The 15816-nt window shown below is 38.3% G+C and overlaps 1 protein-coding gene across 1 annotated transcript in view; it reads left to right on the forward strand.

The window, feature by feature from the left end:
* COL21A1 (collagen type XXI alpha 1 chain) overlaps window positions 1-15816 on the forward strand; it is a 192865-nt gene that overhangs the window by 48763 nt on the left and 128286 nt on the right. The window contains exons 3-4 of the mRNA XM_084514572.1: window positions 188-288; window positions 2589-2622. The gene's annotated coding sequence lies outside the window, so the exon portion shown is untranslated. The remainder of the gene's footprint in view (window positions 1-187; window positions 289-2588; window positions 2623-15816) is intronic.

Genomic DNA, 15816 nt, shown 5'->3' on the forward strand with positions numbered 1-15816 from the left:
TAATCACAGGAAATTTGGGAGGCGTTTTGGTGGGATTTGCTATTAATGGAAGTGTTCTTTCCACTGCTTCTACTTCATTTTCCTAATGTTTCTAATGCTCTTAAACTACAGGGACTACCTTTTCCAGCAACTCATGTGAAAGGACTATGTAAAAGAATATTCTTAGAGCAAATCTTACCTTTTGCAGACAGTCTGAGGAAGAAATGTGCCAGCACATATCCTCTCTGTGGAAACGTATCCCCTGGTTCTCCAGGACGTCAGGGTATTCCTGGATACCTTTGGCAAGAGGTAAGTGCAGTGGGAGAGAAATATAGGCCCACTTTGCAAATCCAAGTGTAGCTGAGCACTGAATGACATGAAACATGAAATACAAGGAACAAAAAAGACTTTCTTTAATGTAGTATTATACTTGATTTTGTTCTCACTGAACCAAAGCCAAAGTGAGTTTTCCACTGACTTCAATAGGAACCAGGGGAATTTGCTTTCCTGCAGGGAAAACAAATAGAGAATAGCTATGGAAGAAATTAGAAGGCTGCAAAACAAAATAAAATGCCCAAACCAAGAACTTGAGATTTTTACTGTGTTAATTTTAGCTTAGAGAAACATGCAATGAAGTTACGGTAAAAGATTAGATAAATCCCTTTTAATGCTATTACAAACTGAGCAATAATTTAATAAACATTTTTTTCTAAAAAACTACCCCCAAATGATATGAAACAGTTTTAAAACTTTAATTGTATCATTATTTTCAACAACTCTGAAAGCAAACTGTGACTCATAACCACAGCATTCATCTCCCACTGCTCTAAAAGGTCTTGAGGGACCATAATTTGCCTTTCCCTTACTTGAGGGACCTGTGAGGGATCATAATTTCATTAGGTATAGTTGATTGGTATTTTCTGGTACCTACAACAAAGAATACCAGAGAAGAGTAAGTTCCAAAGCAATTCTTTTACTGGAGTTATGTTTGTTGCTGTGCTGCTGCCAAAAACCTTATTGCATTATCTAAAAGAAGAGGGAGATTTTAAAAAGTCAGCAGCAAAAATGTCTGGACTATTTCTCCTTGTTTTCACAGTTCTTTGTACATCTTTGTTATTCTGCTGATGACCACTACCTACTGTGCCATGAACTTTAGACGAAAAAGATTTATTTTACGAATCAGAAGTTAAATACCATGGCTGCTATGAGGTATTCTTAGTGATGCTGTTCAAGAATAAACAAAATACTCTTCTAAGAGTAGAATGAAATTGTAAGGGACTGCATGGCAGATTTGGAAAATAGGTAAAAATCAGCTTGTTTCACTTTGAAAATTTTGGGTTACCACCTCATAGACATACACCACCTCATATAGAGACATAATGTGTTAATGACCTAACTGTATAAAAAGTAGTTTTTTAAGGCTTGAAGAGCTCATCTACCTTTAGCACTTCTTCCCTCATGGCAGTGACTCCCACTGACACATTTTGGTGCGTGCAGACCACAATGCCAAACTGAAAGCAAACAATGTTATCTCAGTTTTCTTGCCACACAGTCAAACATCTGGGATTTTGTTATTGTTCATTCGGTTGTACTGGCTTTGCCCTTGTGAACAAATGTTGAATGGCTTTATTCTATGTTATTTCCTTGCTCTAGACAGTCTTTGTCTTCCTAATCCCTTCATTTCTCCTTAACTGTTTTTAGTGTTGTCTCACCACCTTTTGCTGCTGTGCATTTTCTGCTTCATTCCTCTGCAGGGAGAAGTCTCTCCCTATATCTCCAACCTCCTCCTAACTTCCCTTTTTGACTTTGAGTTACAAGTACAACAGGGAATCCTTTAACAGCTTCCCTACTGGCTTCACGTCATCTCTGTTCAGAAATAAAACTGTTAAATAATGTGCTCACACACAGTTGTTGGAGGGGATGCAGACCATTGCTGCCTGTGGGACTTGTCCTCATCCACAACACAATAGACCATGGTCAGCCAACTCTCAACTGCTACAGTTTAAGCACTGCTCCTAGTAAAGCAGGCATCTGTTGGTGCTCTGGCTTCAATGCACATATTGAACCATACTAGAAAGTTTCCTTATAAAGTTTTACAGGTATCTGAGGTGGGGAATGTAGACCAGAAGGATTTTATGATGGTTTTGATGATCCTGGAAAACAGGGACTAAAGGATGGAATATTTTCAAAGGCTTTTTTAACATTGTCTTTTGCTCAATTAATTCAATGTTCAAAGTTTATGATCAATGGACTGTTTTCCACTTGAGTGTAAATTGTTTTACTCATTAACTTTTAGATGAGCATGGTGAAAATTGAAATAAAGGCATCAGAGGTTTTGGACTAGTTGGTTTTGAAGACAAGCAAGGTCCAAGAGTTTTGTTCTTGAAATTCGATGATTAAGTGGCTAACAAAAAGAAATTTTTTTTTTTGCTTTGCAAAATATTTTCTAAGATGACATGAAAATAACATCAGAATACATACATGCACATGCAAAGAACAAAAGACATTTACATTTAAGGGTAATAATAACAAGTGGGTTCATAAAAACAATGATTTTTCTTTTTCTCTTTTTTCTCCCCCCCCCCCCCCCCAAATAAACCATAACACAGAACTGCCATTAAGTATAAATATGAAGACACCATGGTAAGTATATGTACTTCTGGTATTCTTTGCTCTTCTTTGTTCTTAGCTTCCCAGATGATCCTTAGTATTTCTTTGCCTGGGATACTGGGGTGGAATCAACAGCAATATTGACCATTCAGGTGACCATTTACACTATTTACTTCATGATGTCCTAGGACAGAGATTTTCTTTCTTGCTTGTAATACTTATTTTCATGGGTCTATATGGGCAACTAGAGCCAAGTGCTGCTTTCCATGCAAACATGGCCCAGAGAAACTCCAGGAGATTGCTCTGCAACGGGCTTATTCTAACTTTTACAGCAATTTCATCTCACAAGACTACTTGCATTTGTTTGCTGGATCATTTATTTTCTACAAGAATATATTTTCTCTCTGATGAATTCCAGTCACAACAAAATAAAAAGCTTATGCACTGGGTTGGAGCATTTAGATGAGTAACGGGACATATATATATGAACAGTTAATTCCACTGCTTATGTAGTGCAATTTTTGTACCCTTGCATCATTGAATAAAATGGTTTACTGTTTTCAGCCCCAATCAGTTTTTGGTTCTCCACAGCAGCTGCAAGCCCCCAGCTCCTCCTGCAAATCCTGGGAATGGTCACAAAGCTATTCACAGGACTCTGGCCCCAGAAGTCCCCCCTGGTGATGTGTACCTAGGAGAGCAACAACCTATGTATTGAAGCAGGAAGGAGGCATCGTGGGGAAGTTTTATACTGTAATGTGGGACTGGAATGCAGAAGATCTGTTAACGTTCCTGGTTAAAATTTACCAGATATGATACAGCAAATTACAGCATTAGGCAAGCTGTTACCAGATCGTGGTCTCCATTTTCTTATCTATAAGATGAAGTTTATGAGCTACATTTCTACAAATCTTCAAAGGAAAAAGAATATAAAAATGTGTAATAATTGTTTTCCCTCAACGCTTCTGTAATCTTTTCTCTCTCAGTTACAGCTATGAGGAAAGTACACATATTCAGGAGTATATGTACATATTCACTGTAATGTTCATGCTTCTCTAGAAAGACCACTCTATCCCTGTCTCCACTTTGTATTCATTGGCTAGAGGTCTTTCATATTGGAATTTTCTCTTTCTTTCCCTCTTTCTCTCTTTATTTCTTTCTCTCTCTCTCTTTCTCCTCCTATCTTTCTTTTTCTTTCTTTTCTTTTTCTCTTTCTTTTTCCCTTTTTCCTCTTTTTTTTTTTCTTTTCTTTTTTTTTTTTCCCTTTCTTACCCTTTACCACTGTTAAAATACCAAAGCTGCTCTTCCCATTGGTCTTTGAAAACATGAGCAGCCTACTTGCCAGGATCCTGGTGTGGAACAAAGCAAACGCAAAAGAAAAGGTCATTGCTTCATTGCAAGGTGCAACAAATTTCCTCCTCTCTCCACAACATCTCCTGCTAGGTAAAAGCAGAACAAGACACACTTTCTGCTTGTTAATGTAATACGGATTGATCTGAAGAAACAGGGCCATTGCGTTCACAGACCTCAGGAAGGGTTAAGTTCATATAGCTGAAGCTACTTTATCAAATAGAATCATAGAACATTCTTAGTTGGCAGGGATCTACAAGGATAACTGAGTCCAACTCCTGACTCCATGGGACCACCCAAAAATCAGACCGTGTGTCTAAGAGTGTTGTTCAAACACTTCTTGAGCTCCAGCAGGCCCTGGGGAGCCTGCTCCAGTGCCATACCACCCTCTGGGTGCAGAACCTTTTCCTCACACCCAGCCTGACCCTGCCCTGTCCCAGCTCCATGCCGTTCCCTCGGGTCCTGTTGCTGTCCCCAGAGAGCAGAGCTCAGCGCCTGCCCCTTCGCTCCCCTTGTGAGGGAGCTGCAGGCTGCCATGAGGCCTCCCCTCAGCCTGCTCTGCTCGGGGCTGAGCAAACCAAGGGACCTCAGCTGCTCCTCATACATCTTGCCCTCTAGACCCTTCACCATTTTTGTAGCCCTCCTTTGGACACTCTCTAATAGTTTTATGTCCTTATGTTGTAGTGCCCCAAACTGCACACAGTACAATATGATGTACCCCAGGACATGTCTGCCCTTTGGACTGCCCAGGAACACTGCTGGCTCACATTCAACTTGCTGTCAGTCAGAACCCCCAGATTCCTTTCCAAGGGGCTGATCTCCAGCCTCCATTCACTACTTTGTCTGCTAGACATGTTACTGTGAAAATGATTGCTGAGATATTTCATTTTCTACATCTCTCTCCCCCTTTGAGTTAAGGTTTTCCCGGATGAACCATAAACTTAAAGCTACTGGACGAAGGGAAATTGGGGCTTTAATCCCTTTTAGCTGCCAGCAGACAACCCTCTGTTCTGGTCTTATTAACATCCCTCTTCTCAGAAAGACAGAAAAGGGAGAGAGGAAGCTGAGCATAACAACCATGCCCAACCTTCCCCCTGAGGTCTGTAAGGCAAATCAGAGACACATTTCTGCATGTGATGTGTGACTGAGTTATGAGGACAGGAGCAAATGGGCAATGGGCTGGTTCAGGGAGGTAGGGAGGTACAGAGGGGACAGGCTGGTGGTGAGCTGCTCTAATGAGGCAGGTCAGGATACATATATATTATATACAAATATACAATATAATATTGTATATTATATATGTATTTCTGGGTCAAGCAGAAGTCAGAGAAGCAACTAATAAAAGCTTATCTGAACCACGGTCTGTGCTAACACTCCTTAAGACTTATTATTATTAATGTTATTATTATTACCCCAGAAATAGTGTATTTCATGGTTTTAACCTGCCCTCAGCAATACTGCAGAAACAATTCCTTTCACTTTGAAGGCAAAAGTTACAAATGAGTTAACTGACTGATGTAATTGTTCGCAGAAGAAAATTACTTGTGAACATGGATGCATAACACACTTCAAGGTGTGCAGCGTAACTATTGTTTTCTGCAAAGGTATCACAACCTGTTCAACTAACCAATGATGAACACCCAGTGAAACTGAAGTTGCATTAATTTAGCTACTGGTGCAATAAACAAGACTAATTTGACTTTTAACATGCTGGAAATGTGGCAGATGCTTTAGTCATCATTGCCAGCTGTTCCAGTTCTCTGTAGTGAGGAAGTCTTGATGTGGGTTGAGAGACGAGGGGTTGGTCAGCAATGCTCAATATCTGTTTCCAGAGTAAGTATGCCTGTGAATGCTGGTAGTGGTTTTGGTACTGAGATTCTTGTCAGAAAATTCCCTGTAACACATTCCACGGGTGAAATTTATCCTTGCCCCCTCACTTTGAACTGGTTCTTCAGGACGATTTCTTAGGAGATGTGAGCTGAAATCTGTCAGAGATTGTGTGGTGTGTGGTTCAGCTTTTGTAGGAATCTGTATGTACAAAAACAAAATGACAATATGCAATAAGGTTTATCAATGATTTCTCCTAGAAGTGCTGTCCTCTATTAATCATTTAGGGGAACTGGAGTGAGAGAGACAAGTATTTATACTTTAATTTAATATTAGTTTTTAACATTTCCAGTTTCTCTATTTCAGTGAGGAAAAATTCAGCCCACAGATTGGCCTCTATCCCTGTGTAAAGGGTGAATATGTGAGAGACTTGTAACAAACTCTCTTGTGAGTTCTACTCCTGTAAACACCAAGTTGTGTGCACAACTGTTATGGCTAGTTATATGTAAGGCTTTGCAGAGTTAGGTGATGTTTTCAGAGCATGACCTTGTTCAGAGTCTTCTGTAAAGATTTCCCTTTTTACATCTGGTATTTGTTGTTGAAGATAAAGCAAAGGCTAGGATTCTTCCATTCTTTTTATTTATATGAGTTTTAACAAGCTTTAGGAAGCCTTTTAGTGGAAAATTAATTTAATTGCTATTTTACAGCAAAATTTCCTTTATTTTCAGTGTTGGAATATCAAATTTTCCAATGTTAGGAAAAGCTCAGTTCAAGCCTGATTACATTTCTTATAACACAGCTTTGTTTCAGTTAATTGCTCAGAGCACAGAATAGATGATGCTCCCTTAGGAACACCTTTTCAATCTTCTGCTAACTTCAGTTGGTGGGTATAGGTTTTCTTAATTCATGATATTTGATCTGCTACTAGAAAAAAAAACAAACAACAAACACATTTACTTTCTGAAGGGCCTTTGTCAGACAGGTGTTGCTGGAGTAGCTTTTATGTTTCACAAAGATGAGACAGTTTGTTTTGATGGTGCATTGTATGGCAAAGAAATACTTTCATGTCTCCTTCTTAGATGTGAAGCTGAGGAACAAGGGAACTATGGTGGGGAGAAAGAAAAAAGAAACAAAACTCTGAAATTTATGTTGAGAGTACTTAACAATACAATCTGTTTTCCCTGCTCTGTCAATCAGCCCTTCAATCTGCTGCTCACACTAGGAAGCTTGCACATAGTGGCTGCTCACTGAAGACTTCAAGTTAGCCACCTGCTCAAAAGCACACAAAGAAATAGGTTTTCTAGGAAATCTTTTGAAATAAACTCTAATGGGAGTTTTCATATGAGTAATCCACTGGGTGGCAGAAGTACATCAGAAAAAAACTTGCTTAAACATAAATAGCATAGAAACGTATGGACATATAAGTTTAGCCACCATTTAAACTATTGTGTAGCAACACTACATGAATTTTCCACCTGAGCTGAATGCATTTGAAAATAACATACCTCAAGAGATAATAAACAGGAAAGACTTTTTTTTTTTTAATAATAATAATAAAAAAAAAAAAAAAAACACAACTTTTTTTCCTTTCCATATGTAAGCAGAAGTAAGATTCTGCATGCTCATATTCTTGTCCCTTTTCTTTTTATTCTCCCCCTCTGAGATTTTCAGAGGGGGAAAGGACCTGGGCTGCCTTGTCATCTCATGCATTTCTTCCTGCACCTTTTGGAGGATGAGCACTGGTGCTGAAACTGGGGACTTCATTGTGCTCACTGCCTCAGCTGCTGTTGTCTTGCTCCTTTGCACAGGAGAGATGTGATGAGAATGTATATGTCTTCTACCTTCTCAGTGTTGCTATAGTTAAAAACAAACAAACAAAAAAACTTGACTGTCAGTATTGAGGATATGCAGATCCTTTTCCAAGGTACATATTCCCAGGTAATCCAGGTCTTTAGGTTGGTTGCTCTTATCAGCCAAAGCTGTCCCTTTTTTTTGCCTGGCTTTGTAACTCAGGGCAGGTTTGATGCCTCAATGGAGGAGTCACACCACTGATAGTACAGTGGGTGAGTAGTTAAGAGACTTAGAGGGCAGGTGATGATTTTCACAGTAATTAAAACCACCTGGTATGGTTAGTCTCCACAACTGTATCCATTGCACTTTAGGTGAGCATAGTGAAAATGGAGATAGAGGGGAGAGAGCTTGTATGGCCTAGTTGGCTTTGAAGGTGACCAAGACCTAAAAGGTAAGTTTTCATCTTTTTTTATTTTATTTTATTTTTTATTATTTTTTTTTTTTCTGCTAGGAATATGTTTCAGTCTATGTGGTTCCCAGTGTATGTGTAATTCTGCCAGAAGCAGACTAGCCTAAGATAAGATTGTGATCCAGTATGCTTCTCATGTCTGTACACCTCCTGTTATGGCAACTGAACATAATTCCTCTTTGGAAAATAACTTGGAATAACTAATCCATCTGCTGTAAATCCCAGAAAGCTTAGGGCTCACCCAAAAGATTCAGGGGGTTTAAAAGAATATAATATTTTGGTTTACCTCCTGTGTTCTTTTTTATTTTATTTTTTGTTCTTGTTAATTTGTTTTGTTTTTAAATACTTTCTCTATAAAATATGCAAGGAAGAAATAGAACCACTGTTGTCACTACTTCATTTTTATTTTTTTATAGTGGATTTAGCCTTGTTGCCAAAATTTGTCCTTTATATCTGCTGTCCAAATAACCCTGCTTCAAATCTCCCTCTGTTCCTTCTCTACTCTCTCTGGCACTCCTGATTTCTTCCACTGCCTGGCCAGCATAAGATGCAGTAACCAGTACGGTTAGTCCCCACAAATGTTTTTGTCCTATTAAAATCAGTGTCCAAGAACTTATTTATTATGTGTTTTATTATTCTGAGGCTGTGAGGATTGTGGCCTTTTGAAAAAAACACCTTGCAGGTGGGCATAGTATGTGGTGGAACGGGTCGTACTCAGTATCTGAAGGATTGCCTTTAACTGTACGTGGGGTGACTGATCTGGAATGCCTTTATTTTACCCCCTCAGAATGTGAGGATAGTTCTCAATAGCATTTTTCTAGAATTCTTTCTTTAGAGGACAACAAATGCCAAATCATAATACCTAAAATGAGGTCATCTATATCAGGCCCAAGCTATTCGGCAGCACACTGAAATCTCTGCGAAGAATTGGATGAAAGAAACAAACTGTTGAATCTTGCACTGGCATGACTCCTACTCCCTTTTTTAAACTAATTTCTTCTAGCTGTATCATTCTACTTTGAACACCACTGCTAAATATACACAACATTATGAAAATGTGACTATTTTTTAACTGTCTTAAGTTGTATACCACATTGGCATATACTTTTAGGCAAAACAATTTATAGCTAAATTTTACCTAATCTTCAAGTTAAAATCTGAAGGTGTGATACTGTTCAACCTGCATGGAAGAATACACATAATTTTTTATTCTATATACAATTTTATGCTCAACTTGATTTATCCATATTTGATGATCTGTAGAAGTTGGTAAATAAAATAAGCTCTCTGCACACAGCTGTGATAGCTGCAAATAGTGTTGCTTTTTATTTTCTAAGAAATGAACAGTAATCATAAACACTATGTGCTAACTAGTACTAACAGATAAGAACGGTAGGGGTTGGAAAAGGATATTTTCCAATTGCATATGTACTTTTATGCAAGATATAAAATAAGAAAGGTAGTTTTCTGGGCACATTCAATGAAGGCTTGTGCATTAATCTGGTCCAAATGTACTGGACAGACTTAATTCTCCCAGTCAGCATCAGTTCTGGGGGTGGTGGCATGGAGGGACCACAGCAGTGTTCAGCCCTGTTAGAGCAGGGTCCCACTGAGTCTGTTTTCCAGTGTGTGTTTTCACGTCAGCCTTCATCCAAGCCAGCATCTCTACTGGATCCACAATTTGTATTTTTAGCAAGGAAAAGCTGAACATGTGAATGATAATATCTAAAAAAAAAAAATAATTATGTGTAGGACAAGAAGCAAATTTCCAAAACTGAGGCCGAGGAAGAAGAAATGAAGAAATGTAAAACTCCATATGAGTTCACACGGATTTTTGATTCCTCTTCTGAAGAAAAGATACTGAATAGGGTGTATTTGTCAGATGTGTCCCGTTGCCTTGCCATTTTGCCATGACCTCCCTTTGAGAGAGGATAGAGGATCCAGGTTTTTTTTGTTTTGTTTTGTTTTGTTTTGAAGAGGGGGGGAGTGGGGAGTATAGACATGTTAGATAGATTGATGTTAGTTTCATTTTATCAAATATTTGATTTCATCAGAATTTGATCTGGGAATGCATCTTCATATTCCATTGAGCTCTGCAGGGCTGGTGGTCAGAAGTTTCAAACCCTAGTGGGGGTTGAATTCTGAACATATTTCCAGGGACACTTGGAGTGCTCTAATATATTCAAATGCTGTCACATTGTCAAGTATGTTTATTTTTCATCCTTGCTTTCTGTATTAAGGAAAAATAGAATCTAAGACACACTACACTCAGCTATTGAGATGGAATTTTTTTTATTTATTTAGATAAAACACAGAATTATTATCTTTTGCTTGTGCTATTTTGTTGTTCTTGTTCCTTTGTCTATCTAAATAAACAATATCTTAACACAAAGTATAACTAAACAGGCACATCATTAACTTATACAAAAAATCAAAAGAATACTCATGGGCTAATGCTGTTAGTCCAGGAGAAGTTACTGCGTTAGTGACATTGCATGATGCTGACATGGGCTTTGGAAGTGCGGTGGTTTACAAAACTGCTTCTATCCAATCTAAGCATATACATTTTCCAATGAAATAGTCCAAATTTTCCAAATAAAAAATGTTGAGTGGAAGGACATGCTAGAATCTGAGAAAAAAGCCAGGGTGGGGGAAATGTTAACTCACAGAGCAATTGACTAATGCTGGTTGGTCCCTGTCCCATTCCCCACTGACCTTTCAGAAACCAACCCTGGAATGACTCATTCTGCAGTCCCACCTCACCACCTTGTGTTTCCTCCCTCCCTTTGGGGCTGCTGAGAGGTTGTAATGACAGTTGTCTTCATTTGGCTTATTCATAACAACATTTTATGTTTTGTTTATTTCTTTCCTTAGTTTATTTTGTTTTGCTTTTATTTCTTTCCTAGCTCATATGCAAAACCATCCCTTCCCTTTTCTTGGCTCTTGTTAGAATTCATTGTATTCTTTCATTTGTATAATTCATTGTATGTAAAATTATACCCTTATAAAAAGAAGCTCATAGTCATTTCTTTTCTTCTCTAAGGTCCATTCTAACATATATATTTTTTGAAGTTTCTTTAAATGACTTTTTATTTCTCAGCTGTCATCCTTTTAATCATTTGATTCCAGTTTACCATGATACTTGTAAACAAAACCAAAACTACCAGGCAAAACCAGCTCAGTGCCACACAAAACATACTCTGTCATCTTTTTCCTGTATGCCAAAGGCAGTACCCAGCAATGATGAGAAGAATGTTAATATCTGCTGATCTTTAAGGAAAATAGTCCTTTCACTTGCTAAGTTTCCAGAAATCAAGTCCCTAAAGACACTGGGATCAGCTTTTATGCTACAGTCACAATTTTATTGCAGCAGTTTATTGCCTAACCTTGAGTAATAACAGGATGGACTCAATTATACTTAGAGCAGTAGCACTTAAAATTACAGAATTGGAGAGAAAATTCATGCCTGTTCTCTGGAATACCCAGGGTCCAGAAGACTTGAAAAGAAGTCAGAAAATCATTGAGACATCGCAGCAAGCCACCAGGGAGCCAGAGAAGCCTTCCAGCACTGAGTCAGCGTGTCATTTCAGGAGTGTATATTTCCTCAAATGCAATTCAGTTTTATTTACTTTATCCTGATTTTTCCCCCTACCTTTTTCCACACTTTCCATGTTTTCCTGGCTCTATGTTGATATTTTCTCTTTTGAAAGAGAAGTAGAGGAATAATCCATTTACTTACTGGGAACTTGTTTGTGTTAGGCAGCCTAAGAGGGAAAAATTAACAGTTCTGGAGATTCCATAAGTATGCTACCATGGAATTGTATCTGTGTTGAAAGTACTCATTAAATCTTAGACCCCTCTTGAGTGTTTCTGATTAACTTAAATGTTAACAGCCTTTGACAAAAAATCTCTGTTATCTAATTTCTGTAATAAAGTTATTCTTTTGTTTATCACACTTTGACAGCTGTCTTTATGCTCAGGTAATTAAGTAAGTAAATGGTTGTCAAATTGTTAGGATTAGAAGTATTCAGTATAAAATTAACTTATGGTGGCTGCTTCTTGGAGCTGTCAGGAAGAGCATAATAAAATCTGGGTGCTTATAAAATAATGGAATAAAAATAAAAAGCGTGTGTGTTAGTTGTAAAATATGCTCCTGGAAAAAACATTGCAAACCTTGAATAATTCCCAGCACTGTCATTTATAATACTGGAAATAATGATTTTTATTTTATATACACTTATGGATATAAATGGATTTTCATTAGAAAGTAAATATATAATATCTTGAACAATCTGACAGAAAGTACAATGCAATGGGAGTACTTCTCACAAACTTCTGTTATACTTCAGTAAACACAGGACTTCTATGTGGGAGGCTAGAACATGAATTAAGCAGTTTACTTAGTTAGCAATGTGCTCCTTAATTTTATATATCCATTCACTTACAACCTACAAAAACCAACGGAACGCCTTAACTGCTTAACAAATTTGATTTCCTTTTATGATAAGATCACCCATCTAGTCGATCCAGGGAAACCAGCTGATGTAATCTTTTGGGCTTTAGCAAAGGTTTTGACACCGATTCCCATAGGATCCTATTGGACAAACTGTCCAGCATACAGCTAGAAAAAAACATCACACGATGGGTGAATGGGTAGGGCTCAAAGGGTTGTGGTAAATGGGTCTGCATCAGGCTGGTGGCCGATCGCTGGTGGGGTCCCCCAGGGCTCCATTTTAGGGCCAGTTCTCTTCACTGTTTTCATAAACTATTTGGATGTAGATGTTTTGAGCAAATTTGTTGATGACGCTAAACTTGGAGGAGTTGTTGACTCTTGTTGAGGGTGGAAAGACCTCGCATAGAGACCTGAATGGATTGGAGAGCTGGCCAATCATTAATTGCATGAAGTTCAACATGAGCAAGTGCCAGGTCCTGCACCTGGCTATATGTACAGACTGGGCGATGAGACGCTGAAGAGCAGCCCTGCAGAGAGGGATCTGAGGGTTGTGGTCAATTGCAAGTTGAATATGAGCCAGCAGTGTGCCCTGGCAGCCAGGAGGGCCAACCGTGTCCTGGGGTGCATCCAGCATGGCATTGCTAGTCGGTCAAGGGAGGTGATTGTCCCACTCTAATCTGCACTGGTGTGGCCTCACCTCGAGTACTGTGTGCAGTTCTGGGCATCACAGTACAAGAAGGACATTAAACTGTTGGAGAGTGTCTAGAGAAGGGCTACAAAGATGGTGAAGGGCCTAGAGGGGAAGATGTATGAGGAGCAGCTGAGGTTACTGGGCCTGTTCAGCCTGAAGAAGAGGAGGCTGAGGGGAGACGTTATTGCAGCCTACAGCTTCCTCACGAGGGGGAGTGGAGGAGCAGGCACCGATCTATTCTCTTTAGTGACCAGCAATAGGACCTGCAGGAATGGTGTCAAGCTGTGACAGGGGAGGTTCAGGCTAAACATTGGGAAGAAGCTCTTCCCTGAGAGGATGGTTGTGCACTTGAACAGGCTCCCCAGGGACATAGTTATGGCAACAAGCCTGTCAGAGTTTAAGAAGCATTTGGCTGGTGCTCTTAGTCATATGGTCTGAATTTTTGGGTAGACCTGTGTGGTGTCAGGAGTTGGATTTGATGATTCTTATGGGTCCTTTCCAACTTGGGATATTTTATGATTCTGAATCTTAAAAAAACAAACAAACAAAAAAGAGAGAGAGGGAAGTAGAAAAGAAAGTGGACCTATATGATCCTATATTTAAATCAAGTCACTGACACAGATGTATCTCAGTCTCAAGTGCTAGCCCTAAGGAAACTTATGGCAGTTCCGTCACAGATTTTCAACAGGACCAGATCTCACTCTTACAAGTTTTTTCTGTAGCACAGATGCTGTGTTTTTCATGTCTGATTTTCATGTCAGAGTTACTCACACTGGCTTCTTTTTTTTTTTTTTTTTTTTGGTTTTAAGGACAGTGGTGCATAAGTTATAAGAACTTAAATATTATTAATTCATAATTAATATGAAAAACATATTGTTCTTAAAGAGTTAAATGGACTTTTGACTTGGTATTTCTGAAGGCATGTAGTAAACGGGGCTACTTTATTGCTCTTAAAATTGGGAAATAAAAAAAAAAAAAAAAAAAAGGTGATTTGCTCTTCAAGTCCAAAGTGGATAAAATAAGAGTTGTGGGCATAACATGCAATAATAAATAAATAAATAATGCTAGATAAGAAGAAAAGCTATTAACTGATAAATAAAACTGGTAAGAGATTGCCTGGGCACTGTGGGAATTCTTTATTGTTGGGCATCTTTAAGAATAAATTAAGCAAACACTTTGTAGAAATTATTTAGGACTTGAACTATGATTTTCTGAGGTTCCTTGACAGTTTTTTTTTTTAAATTTTTTCTTTTTTTCCCCCCGTTTATAATTCATTGATTTACATGTCCTCATCTTGCCCTAACCTACCATTTTTAAAGAATTAATAGTAACAAATGACTTCTATTGACTTTCACTAACCATTTTAATAAATGATGTAAAATTATTTTTCGTACTTTTTTTTTTCTTTTCTTTTCTGTAACCCTTAGTAATCTACACAGTCTTCCACCTGGCAAAAGCAGCCACATTCATCTGCTGAGTTGGGCTCACTATTTAATTATAGGTTTAACCTTTAGTGGGACTGAGACTGATGTGATCTAGCTTGAAATTCTTTGAATGTTTCCATCTACTTCGTGGACTTTTCCTTAGAGGAGACAGAGTACGACTGCTCGGGTAGTACCTCTGTCTAGGTCAGCTAAAAGCCTTCTCTGGTGTCACTGAAAATCTACTTTGCAAAGTAACTTCACAAAATTCTTAGAAGTCATCCCATGTTCATGATGAAGTTATTCTCACTAGGTTTGCAGCTGAATATATAACTACTTTTCACTTTCTAGCATTCTGGTATTATTTGAATGCATATTTAGACAGCTTGTGAATTCAAAGGCATCCTAAGAGGCACTGCAAGAATCCTAGCTCTATGTACCTGTCAGTTCTGTATCCAGTAAGTTCATAACAAAAATGAGAGATCTCCATAGTCACTAAATAAATGAACTTTCATGGCTCTTTTTAATTTTTGGCTTTCACAGTTTCTGTTTTGTGCCTGTTGAACTTTTTTTTTTTTTAGTAGAAACGTGACAAAAACCTTATCATAATTATCACAGGTTTATGTCAAGTAGTTAGAATGGTTCTGGCACGGCATACTTCTGAAGTCCCTTCATCCTTCAGATTAATCTTCTGACTGTTTCCCAGTCCAAAAGAGTAGCTTGTATTTTCTGCTCTGTAAAACTTTCATGTGAAGCTCCCGTAAAAGTCTCTGCACCCTCCTCACATCTGTAGGAACTTTCCATTATTTTACTCTTCCATATTTTCGGACACAAGGCTCCAACCCACCATTGGTGACTTTTTGTCTGAGGAAAATTGAGAGATCTTTTGTAAATGAGCATTATTTCTTACAAATTTAAACCCTGGCTTTTAAAAAGTTGTGGAGTACTTTCCACTCCTACCAGATGTTCCACCCATGTTTTATGGGAACAAATGAAGTCATTTGAGGATGTGAGGATGTTTTTTGATCCTCAGGACTTGAGTTGTACTCTTTACAAACATCTGAAATATCCCTAGTGCTTTCAAGAGTCTAAAAGGCAGTTTGCATCACTGAAACGATCCATAGGTTATCTATATCAACTGTTTTTATCCCCTCTCCTCCCCCCTCTTTGAAGGATATCTGTGTATTGGGTAAATGAAAACTATATTTTGGTCCTTATCTTTTATCCA

Source organism: Aythya ferina (assembly GCF_964211825.1).
Source record: "Aythya ferina genome assembly, chromosome: 3".
NCBI lineage: Eukaryota > Metazoa > Chordata > Aves > Anseriformes > Anatidae > Aythya > Aythya ferina.